The sequence below is a fragment of the Podarcis cretensis genome (assembly GCF_951804945.1).
Source record: "Podarcis cretensis genome assembly, chromosome: 11".
Lineage (NCBI taxonomy): Eukaryota > Metazoa > Chordata > Lepidosauria > Squamata > Lacertidae > Podarcis > Podarcis cretensis.
The window spans coordinates 44,839,938-44,850,403 of NC_137180.1; positions in this window are offsets into that span (position 1 = coordinate 44,839,938).

Consider the following 10,466-nt stretch of genomic DNA (forward strand, 5'->3'; position numbering starts at 1 on the left):
GCATGGCCAGTAGTCAGAGATGATGGACTCCAATGGGGAGTCGCCGCCCCGGGTGTGTAGGATTAAATAGACGCAACGCCTCAAATGCGCGCAGCTCCAGGAAGCGCAGCTTAACACAGGACGGTAGGAAGCATTGCTCCATCGGGCTCAGTATTGTCCACACTGACTGGCAGCGGCTCTCCGGGGTTTCGGGCTGGCGATATTCCAAGTCGTACCTGGAGATGCCAGGGATTGAAAATGGGGACCTTCTGCGTACAGAGCAATTGCCCCACCACTGAGCTATATGGTGACACTTCCCCGACCCCTTAACAGAGGTTAAATCCAAGAGGGGTTAAAGAGGCTTGCCTAAGCAGCCCGTGGATCGCACTGTTGAGGGGCAAGGGTCCCAACTTAAAATATTGAGGGACCGATAAGTCCCGCCCTGCATAATTGATCACAAGACGTGGTGCACGCACACTGTTTGAATGGCAATTCCCATCAACTTGGGGGGAGCAGCCCCCTCAGACATTTTATTGGGGAGGCCTGCTACGGATCTGTCCTTTCGGGTGTGACTTTGCACCGAATTAACAGCGCCGCTTTTGGAATCCACTTAAGGACGAATCTCTTTCATTAATTTCTCCATTCCCAATCGCACCCCCACCCCTTTCGCCTGGAGACGAGACCAATCCAAGGGAAGGAAAGCAAAGCAGCCAAGCCAGGCGGTAGGACCTGTTTGGAAACATGCCCCCGCCGCGCATCCCCCTGGAAAGCCATAAAGGCGGCCCTTAAAGCCTCCAGGTGGTGCGTTTGTTGTCCTGCTGTCTGTGAGGTGTGGCGGCTCCCCCCACCCCACCCCCCGGCCTTGCCAGATCTGCCGGGGACTTGGGAAGAAAGTCTCCCCGAGCGCCGATCCCGAGGAGAGATAAGAAGCCGCCGGAGTCACCGGCTCTGTCTAGACTGCGGACCTCACAACGAGCCCAACCGGGGCTGTTTGGATTAGCCTCGCCGGCCTCGACCAACCTGAGCAAGCCCCTCGGATTGCTCGCTTCCTATTGCCTCCCGGGGCTGTGTGGGCCCTTGCAGGGAGACGAGCATCGCGCAGGGTCTGGCAGAGCTGAGCTCTCCCCACCGGTCGGGTCTCTCGCCCTCCCCCGTTTCCTTCCTGCTGCTTCTTCGCCCTGGGCCAGCAGCGAGGCTCCTCTGCCACGAAACTGGCGACGTGCTAAAAACAGAGATATATAGCCAGGCGAAGGCAGCCGCTCCTTTTTCGCCTCGTAGGTAGGAGCCCGGAGGTCCTTCCAGAGAGAGCAGAGGGACCGTCAGGCGGGTGTCCCTTTAGCAGAATGAACGGGAGGCTCCCCCATTCAAAGGCAGAAATACTACCATACCAAAGTTTGTAATGTGTTTTCCTTCGCTGGTTTCCAGTCGAAAAGGCTACCTGGGTGGGGATCCATAAAGCGCAGCGGGGTCCCAAGCCCAGCAGGGCTGCCTTAACACATTTTTAAGTGTATTAGTAGCAGTAACCCGCTCTTCTGACTGGGTTGCCCCAGCCACTCTGGGCGGCTTCCAACATATATAAAAACATAATAAAACATTGCACATTTAAAAGCTTCCGTATACAGGGCTGCCTTCAGATGTCTTCTAAAGGTTATATAGTTACTTATCTCCTTGACAAGTTAAATGCTACACATTTGCTTTCTGAGGAGGGGGGGGGACTCCGCCCCACCGCCCGGAGCAAAGCTATGAAGTCCAGGGTCTAATGCCACCTAACTGGAGCGAAATGTCACCTGCTCCAGACCTCTTGGATTTTAAATCCTCATTCAGCATTAAATTTAAGGTGACATACACGCGCGCGCACCACTGCCCCGGCCCCTAGTAAAGCAAGATAGTGGGAAGCACAACAATAAGCACCGTTCGTGTGTGTGTGTGTGTGTGTGTGCATCTTTCCGAAGGGCTCCTTTAGAAATCTCCTTGACCAAGCGTTGTGCAAACACAGCGCTTTGCTTATCTGGTTGTGTTTAACGCGAAGGTCACCGGCGGTGAAATCCACCAAGCTCAAAACCCTGCCTAGGTGCAGATGGCCCGGGAGTGCGAGATCCACGCACAAAGCGGGTCTCACCCTGATCCCGCTCCTCTCTCGCCTTTGGATCGCCTTCTTCCTCTCCCCCGCTCCCTCCTGTAAGCCACCTTCTGTCTCCACTCCCGCCCGCCCCCTCCTCTCCAGGGCCCCGGGAGGTGAAGAGAGATTCTCCTCCATCAGCGGCTGGGACATTGTTCAGGGTTAGGCTGATGTTTGTGGCGCCTGAACTCAAACACCCATTCAGTGGCTCGCTTTGTTATCAAGAAAACAACAAGACAGAAAACACCAATCGACCGGACCGGATCTGTTCCAGAGCACCCCTTGTCCACTGCCCAACACCATACCCGTTTGCACCCGAGAATGCTAACAGGCTTATACAGCAATCCCCTACACACTTTCCTTGGAGTAAGCTTACTGAATTCAACGGGACTTGCACAAGATTATGCTGTCATTAGGGGATTTCTCCGCAATGATCTATTTATAGTGCAATCCTCTGCACGACTACTCTGGAAACCTCACCGAGTTCCGCGCAGTTTACTCCCATGTCGGTAGCTATCAGATTGCGGCTTCAGGGCAGTTGGCAGTTCGACTGGGCAAAGCGATGTTTATCACACGTTTATATAGCATCCAGCCACGGGTGGCGTTCCCACATCATGTTTTCCGCGTGTGAAGAGTCTGGTTAAGATTGAAAGTAGCATTCTTTTAAACTAAATCCAATTGAATTATTTATATTCCCCAAACCAAAAATCACAAAAATGTATCAGATCGAATACTCCTTTTGAGGCACTGATCTTAACGTTATAACCAGCGCCCCAAAAGCAGCTGAGGTTGTTACATATGGGTTGCTATCTTTAAATGAGAAAAAAGACTGGGTGTAATTTACCCAAGTAAGGGACAGTATGTATTGACAATGTCACACGTTACAACCAAGAAAAAGCAATCCAACCAAAGTCCCATTAATTTCAATGGGAGTCCCCAATATTTACTTTATTATCATCTACGGAAACCAATGAAAATGAAAAAAAGACTTCACTTTGACTGGATTGTTCGCTAAGTTTATCGAAGAATTGAGTGACTAAAAAAAATAATGGTCGAGGAATTCAAACTAGCCCGAAATACAAATAGGTAGGAGGAGCTTGAACCAAAAATGGAGCCATTTCTCAGCAGGATCCTTGTTAAGCAAAAGTACTTTGGTTTTGATCCGAAACACACACGCCTAAAAATAACACAAACACACAAACACGCATATCATTGGGATTCACTCAAAAGTAAATCGGTTGAGAATTGGGTGTGGGACAGACCCACTGAAGTCGAATGGAAACGTAAAGTGTGAAATCTAAACCCCTTTTAATTAAATCCCAAACACTGGGTTTAGCAGGATGACAGCTCGCTTGGAAACCGGACTGCCTCATGTGCTAGCTCCACAGTAAGAAACAGACAGTTTTACCCAAATTACAGAAAGAAGAAGCATTTGCCAATTCTGCGCCTAAGACCCTTTAACTGGATAAAGCAAATATTTCATTGAACTGGAAAGACCTTGTGCATGCAAAACTGGAACTCTGTCACTGACTTGCCGGCTCTCTCGCTCTCAAACTAGCTTGGAACTGGAATGTGATTTGCAAATACAAACATCACCTTTCCCCCTTATTTGCAGAGAAGAGTCCCGAATTCTAATCCTGCTGCTTCCGGGGGTGGGGGGTGGGGGTGGGGGAGAGAATCTTAAACAACCAAGTCAAACAATTGCAGAGCTGAGAGACCAAACGTCAACACAATTGGATTACTATTTATTTGGCCACGCTTGCCCTGCTACAACGAAAAATATGTTACTGAATTTACACCACCACAGGACTTGTTGCTTTTCAGAGATCCGGTTAATTTTATCCAGATCTTGAAACCACGAGTTTGGAAGCAAAACCCCTCAAGTTCAATTATTTTTACTCCCAAGTCAAGCTGTAGCTCTGGGCCCAATTCAGCTGAATACACGTGCACAGGGCAAGACTGAAACCCCTTGAGTTTCATGTGTCTTTCTGGAAATTAATGTAGCCCATGATGAACCATACTTATTATAGGTAACAGTAGCCTTGAATAATTGAAGAGAGATTCCTTGAAATAAAACAGGTAAAAAGGTGGGTGGGGTGGAGTGGAGAAATGCATGGACAATTGGAAGGAAACAGGGGCAATGTATATAAAGTAGCACAACTTAATTCTGGTTAAGTAATGTAGAATAATTACATTTGGCCTCAACCAAAATTCTGAAGCGGGGGTCTTTTCGGTGGTGGGCCCAGTTTTGGAATTTTCTGAAGAGATAGATTTCCCTAGTAAAAACTTGATATTGCTTTACTTGGGCTATTTTTATAGGTCAGGGGTTTGTTTGTTTTTTGGTTTTTTTAAAAGTTGTTTTCATGTATTGTGTTGCAGTCCTGTGCATGATAAGCCTGCATATGACTGATTATTATTTTTAATGGTGATGTACTATTGTGAGCTCTTCTGGTGCTAAAATGAATAAATAGAGGGAGTTTTCTCTCTCTCTCTCTCTCTCTCTCACACACACACACACACACACGAATCCCCGAAGAATATAGGTGGGGGAGACGCTGAGCCACTCTTGAACAATGCTGATTTTGTATATAAACGAGTGCTTAAAATGAGTTAAGGAGTAACTAATTCATAATAACACCACAGACCTATGAGTGTTACTTACTACATTAAAAAAATCTTTCTCCCAACTGAGTACATTCCCGGCTGAAACCTTAGCCAGCGATTCTATGTGCACTGCCTTGAATGTAAGAGCCCACTGAATTCGCGGGGGGGGGGCGCTTACTTCTAAGTAAACAGAATCAGGCTGCAAGCGACCAGGAGCCCTGTTAGACAGCCTGGTTTCTCCAAACTCAATCATTTTTAGCTGATGTAGCAAGAAGGAGAAGTAATGGACCCCTAAGCGAATTAGGAAGAGTGAAGTAGGCTAGAGAGTTTTCCTTTACCCTTTTTCCTTTGCTTTTCTTCTTCTTTAATAAGCTGATTCATTCTCAGTTTCTAGGCTAAACAAATAGTCTCCTGACATCTGTTTGCTGAGTCCCAGAGAACTAGCAACTGCTCATCTTCAGGCTGAGCGCTCCAACCCAGCATAATTATCTCATTTTAAAAATTAATATGGAGACTACTCTCACTACCATCCCTCAAACGGGCTGAGTGATCCTTGTTTTTGTTTTTTTTAAACTAGGCCTTTTATCAGCTACCTTAAAAAAGAAAAGAAAAGGAGGAGGAGGAAGCGGAAATGAAAGAGCCCCAGTCCAGGAGGTCAGCAAAGGGTCTCCAGACGGAAAAGGAAAGGTGACCGACCAGCTTCCTAGGCCCTGCCGCGCAGCCAAGCCAAGCTGCCCTTGTCTTTACGCATGGGGCTCCCACGGCACCCCAAAGGGCCATTGCGTAATCTGGGTGTGTTCGGCATTGTCTCTCCAGTTGGTTTCAGCACCCGCCGAGATTATTTCAGCTTCTCAAGACAAAACCTGTTAACAAAGGAAACTCTTAGCAAACAATTACAAAAGTTTGTTTTTTTTTTTTTTTATTCTAAAAAAAGTCTACGTTTTACGCAGCGGGATGGAACTCAAATGGTCTCCGAACACTATTGCAGTTGCGCCGGCAACAATGTACACAGAGACAGGGCAACGATGCAAACTAGTTATTTTCAAACACGCGTGGCAGCAAACCATTTAGGGACCTCGAGGGCTTCAGAATCCGAACAGGTTGTTGAGAAGTCCCTGTTTAGAGACATCAGCGCGATCCTAAGCATGTTTTCTCACCAAACTACAGTCTGAGCCCCTTTTAGCTAAGAGTAAGCCCCGCTGGAGTCAATAGAGCTTACTTCCGAGTAGACGTGGTTAGCTCGTGGTGTGATTCCCTAGGTTTACAACCTTGCAGCCTCATCCCACCCATGTTTATGTGCCGCTGTGCTCCCTGGAGTGGTGGCACAGAACTACCTTCCCTCCCTGGAAAACAATAAGACTGAATGCGAGTCCCATGATTTCGAGGCGAGTCCATATAAGGCTGGGATCCCGGAACTCGCTTCAGTCCGCATGTTCCAGCCTAAATAGTTCGAGGATCGCGTGGTGCAGAGTCCAAATCCCGAGCCACTGGAACAGCGGCTCACTGCAGATTCTGACCTCAGTGAGGATTACGCCGAATTACATTAACTTTTACTCCCTTGGCTTTAGAAGGAACCTCGTCAGGCTACTCCAGCGTAAAAAGAGGAAAGATAATGCAAAGAGGGGGACAGCTCAAAGTTACCCCTTTCTGGTGCTCTAGTTGCAACTAAAGAGTAGAAGAAAGTTGAGGTTTTTAATTGTCGAATGGTGCGTTAGCGCTGGACCATTTATTTGTAATTTCCAACTTTCCTCCCCAAGTAACAAAGTTGTCGCAACTAAAGTCACAATTCAGTGTGACGCCTTAGATCTTGCTCAACAAGATCCTCTCATAAAGTTGCAGTCTCGATCATAGAGGCTTTTACCCTGAGATACTATGTTCAGACAAGTGTGTTCAAACAAACTCAACTGGCAGTTACGTTTTTCTGGGACTAATGAGAGCGCCAGCCTAATGATGTCTACCTAGAAGTAAGTCCTGTTGAATTGAGTGAGTTTAACTCCCAGGGAAGCGGGGTTAGGACTGCAGCCTCGAGCCTTATATTTGGAAGTCAGCCCAAACGGATCCCTATAGAACGCGTTTCCAAGACACCGCGCGCAGGATCGCAGCCATGCTCCACAACTGGGGGCGGCGATCAAGTCAAAAGGAAACGTTTTGGCGCCGCAATCCTATGCATAGTTTCTCAGGAACAAGTCCCTACTGAACTTAGTCACATTTACCCCCACGGAAGCACGCACAGGATCCGAGAAGGATTTCCACAAGTGCTTCTCTCTCTTACTGAGACGTCTCGCCATGCTTACTCGGAAGTAAGTACTATTAGTTCACACAGGATTTACCCCCAAGTGAGTGGGGATAGTTCTGCAGCCTTAGAAAGGGCTTGACTTTGGCCGGATCTTGTCCATGGCTAGTTTGCTCTCGGAAGCAACAGTGCGAAGAGGTTTGAGCAGGAAACAGAAGCCGCAAACGAAACAAACATCTCTGATTGGTGCGATGAAAGGAACTAATCTGTTTGGGAAAACAATCTTCATAAAAGACACCCCTTAAACATGCCTCTCCCCAAACCATAGAATCGGCCTCATTATATAGAAATATAAGTGTGAGGTCTGAGACACTTATATCTTTCGAATGCAGAATTTCATTTATATTTAAATAATAAGAGTTCTGTGTTTCTTTTTTAAATGACGGGGAAGGTCGTGGGGCGGAAGCTAATAAACGCGTTTATAGGCAGTGGAACTTGCAGCCTTGCTTGCACCATAATCCTATTCCTGGTTTCTTAGAAGTAAATGCGAATCGCGTTCATCATGGGGGCTTATTCCTGGACGTGGGAAATCATATCGGGGTTTGTTTGTTTTTTCGTGTGCAGCCCAACAGCCCAGTTGCCTGCATCTGAACTTGAAACAAGAACGTTGCCCTCAATGAGACTTACATCCCCCAAGTTGCGCCTAAAGAGTCCAGTCCGAAAATCCCAACCGGGTTTTCTACGTCTAATTTGCTCCGGAGGGAAGCAAAAAGAGGGGATGTTAAGGCAACAGTTGTTATGTTTAAAAGCCACTATTTTTAAAACTACCCCCTTCCCCCAGAAGTGAGCCTTTACGAGCGATCCAAGCCACTTAGGACCGGTGATCTGCCCTTCCTTCGTGTGTGTATTATGAATTCGTATTGCCCCTTCCATATCCGGCAGGCTACTAGCGAGTTAGCAAATAACGCCCGTCTCTGAGAAACAAACAAAGCCTTATGATTATCTGAAAAGTCCACCTCCTTCAGAAACTTCACTCCCCAGAAAAGGAGCAGCAGCAAACACTATTAACAAAATTGTTTTTCACACCACTTGCCCCTCCCGGAAAAAGAAAGCTGGCAACCACCGACGGCCCCGATCCCTATTCCGCTCAGGAAGTGGAAAGGAGAAGGATATATCCTGCCAGAACCAATTTCATCTTCGCTTTCCTCCTGTGTGATATAATGGCTCCTATATCCTGTTGTTACTTAAAAATGAAAATATATCCACACAGAGAGAGATTGCCACGAATGAAGCTTGAGTTTAAACAACCCTTTCCGTGAAATTTCTCTGTTCTGGTTCCCTTCTCCTGCATTATGACTTTGAGACTGTGAACCTCTCGGAGCCAGAGGACTTGGCTGCTTGGAAGAACGCAGGCGTTCATTGCAATCCTAAGCACTGCCTACTCAAAACTCAAACCTCCCTTGACTTACTCCCAGGTAAGCATTGCAGCCTTTGCGCACTAGAAAACCAACAACAACCCCTATATTGGACGTCGCCATATAAAACTCGCCATATAAATACAATCATTAGCAATAAAGAAGTTACGTTTCCCCCCCTCAAACTCCTTAAGAAACAGACTACCGGAATCTGAATGCACGACTGTGTGTGCGCCTGTTTTTTAACTATGCTTTGAGTAACGAAGCGATCCTAAGCATCCCCCACCTCAATTATTCCCTACCATGCCAGCAGGAGGATGGAGAAGTTGCGCCTTAACAGCCTGCAGGACGCCAATAGAGGGTCCCCACCCCCCATATCAATCTTCCAACAGATCGCTGATACTTTAATTGGGGGTGTGGGGCGTGTTTATTTTAACCACTTCCCATTAATACAGTTCTACATCGGGGCGGAGGCCAGAACTGCGTTTTTTAAACACAAGGGTGAATCGGGTTCACTTCCAGGGTTGGGGAAGTGAAACTCGCAAGCGTCTCTGGCGCAGCCCGATCCTGTAGCCACGAGGATCGCTGGAAAAGAGGCGTTCCGCTTGGATCGGAGCAGGCTTCCAAGCAAATGGGCGTAGCTTCGGAAAGTCTCCAAGTTCAGGAGGTTTCTCTGTTTTAAAAGGCCTGTGGATCGCACCTTTGTTCTGATAATACGGCTATTAGTCTCTACCCCTCACTTCCCCCTTTCACCAGCGCTTAGCATCCGTTCTCCTTTCCAAAGCCGAAAACGGAAGTCGAAAGAAAAACAACAAACACGGATAGCCCCAAAGCCCCCTCGAGCCAGAATCCCCCTGCAGCATTTCTCAAATGCTCTTGACAGCAAACCCTGATGAATAACAGTCATCCTTCACTTGCTAAGCAAAATGCAGCCCTCCTTATCTTCCTCCTTCTCCCACAAGTAAAAACAAAACAGAGATCGCTCAATCAATCATAAAGAGGAGACGTTGGTATACAGCATTACTTAAGGGAAATTCTGCACGTGTGAATGTGCGTTTGTGAGGGCACTGTATGTTGCTGTTAATTTGGGGCGGAGCAAGACGACACGGGTCCTCCATGTTCCCACCCACCCCTTGGTGGGAAAGGAGACATTCACATATTAGAGAGGCAGGAATCCCAGGCTTGGTATCCAGTGTACGCAAACACGTGTTCGCCACGTTTGGGACAGCTTCGCCCTGAAATGCGCCGCACGGATGGATGGAAGGAAGGGAATTAACTGCAGTTCTAAATCCCCTTTATCTGGGAGTAAGTCCCGCTGAATTCGCTGGGACTTTCTGCTTGAGTAGACATTCCTAATGTTGCGCTTGACTCGCTAGAACTACGCTTTCCAGAGCAACCCAGAGTTTTGAAGCCGATTGAACGTGCCACTGGAAAAAGCTTCAGGAGATTTACTCGAAAGAAAGTAGTTCGGGGTGGTTTTCACCCCTAAAAAAATGTTTCCAGCTTGCCCCAGAGCCCTGGATTCCTACTGGAGGTTGGAGAGGAGGAAAAGGTGTATTTATTGGATTATTGTCGCCGCAAAGCCTTAGAAAATGACATTTATAATACGTGTGACACGAGATCACATCTCCTCCTTGCACCTGCTCGTCGTGTAATATTTTCCTTCAAGTATTTAGCGGCTAGCTTGTAAATGCGTCTGGTATTTTTAATATATAATAAAATTTCTCTCTGTTTTTATATATATTTATTATATATATACGTATATATCTTAAAAGGGGCACCTTGATCAGTTACCTTCCTTATTTTATTGTTTCTCTATACCAAACTGTTTATTTAGCGAAATAGTCCTGAAGAGATAATCATTCTACATACTGAGCTTTTATTTCACATACTTAAGGAAAGGGGGTGGGAAATAAAAATGCCAAAATGTGAAGGGGGGAGGGGAAGCCCCACATAGATGTGGACATGAAATTTCAAATACCACGCTAAAGAAAAAGAGACATAGCCTCACCCCCCCCCAAAAAAACCCCTATTTTCCCACTTCGTTCTTTTTTGGGGATCTATCCAACGTACATTCTCCTGCGCAAGAAATGTATTCCTCTACTTATTCATCCAT